Source organism: Bison bison, unplaced genomic scaffold (assembly GCF_000754665.1).
Source record: "Bison bison bison isolate TAMUID 2011002044 unplaced genomic scaffold, Bison_UMD1.0 scf7180017864270, whole genome shotgun sequence".
Taxonomy (NCBI): Eukaryota; Metazoa; Chordata; class Mammalia; order Artiodactyla; family Bovidae; genus Bison; species Bison bison.
The window spans coordinates 7,835,116-7,836,606 of NW_011494842.1; positions in this window are offsets into that span (position 1 = coordinate 7,835,116).

Genomic DNA, 1,491 nt, shown 5'->3' on the forward strand with positions numbered 1-1,491 from the left:
GGGAGAACAGAGGACCACCAGCCAGGCCCTTCCTGCCCCCTTCTCCTCATATGAGACTGGGCTGCCCAGGTTTGGGTCCTGGCCAAAGGGCAGAGCTGGAGCCGCTCTCACACGTCAGGTGTCTCAGGGACCCTAGTAATCTGGTGCCTACCCCCTCACACTGCACATGTCTTGGATTTGTGCTTGTGACCAGTGCCGGCTGGATGTGGGAAACAAGCCATTGGTGCAAAAGAGAGAGCACAGGACTTGGAGTCAGGAGCCGGGGTCCAGCCCTGGCTCTGCTGAGTCACCTGGGGAAGTCCGTGCTGTCTCTGGGCCTCAGTTTCTTCACCTTAAAATGGAGGCACTAGTGGGACTTCCCTAGTGGCTCAGGTTCCACTGCAGGGGGTGCAGGTTCGATCCCTGGTCGGGGAACTAAGATCCCACATGCTGTGAGGCACGGCCAAACAAAATAATAATTTTTAAAAATGAAGGCTCTATCAACTAGACTTCAAAATAATTAAAAAAGCAAAAAACCCCGAAGTTTCTGAACCAGTCTCTGAGGCTAATGCAGTCCTGTGCCTTAAAAAAAAATTTTTTTTTGGGGGTAGAGAATTTAGAATTTCAGGGGCTTACCTCCTCCTCGGGGCCTTCATTAAGCCTCTCTGAGGTTCCTGGGCCTCGGATCAAGAATTCCAACCTGCCAATCCTGACATATCACTGCTCTCTTGCCCCCACATCAGTCCCTTTCCTGAGAAGACACACTATTTACCCATTATCAAACACTCACAAGGAAGGGCCAAATACCTCAGGGAAGTAGGTGACTCCACACGAAGAATTATTATACCCTGGGGCTCCTCTTGGGTTCACAATGCGCTTTACCAACAGGAAACAAAGGATGGCAGAGATTCCTTTAGGGGACAAAGACTTCTGGCTGTGCACAGCAGTGGGGCATGGGGAGAGCTTGACCTCAGGAGCCAGAACGCCCTGGGTTGATATCTCGTCCTGTGACTTAACTGTTATTTGGGCAAATTATTTTACCTTGAGCCAGCTTTTGGGTTCTTCACCTGTAAAACTGGCAGCAGAAACGATAGTAGACGCCAATGCTTCCAAGACTTGGATTTCCCAGGCTCCCTTGCAAAAGGTCGGGGTCACGTGACTTGTTGTGGCCAATGGTGTGCCTGGAAGAGGCAGCTGTCAGACCTGGCAGAGGCATTGAGGTGTCCACGTACCTCCTCCTCCTTTCTGTTGCTTCCTCCATAAGGACCTTGGGGGCCAGTCTTCCAGATGATGCGGCTATGAGATGGAAGAGAGTCTTCCTGCCCCATATCAAAACTTACATGCCTGACAAGTAATGCATGATTGTGCCAAGCCACTGAAATTTCAAGAGTTCTCTGTTATGACAGACTGTGGCAATTACCATGACTGATACAGGGAGGGCTGACAGAGATCTTGGACACAAACCCCTCTGAGGATAGTGGGGGGCTGTTCTTCTTAAAGAAAAGACCTAAA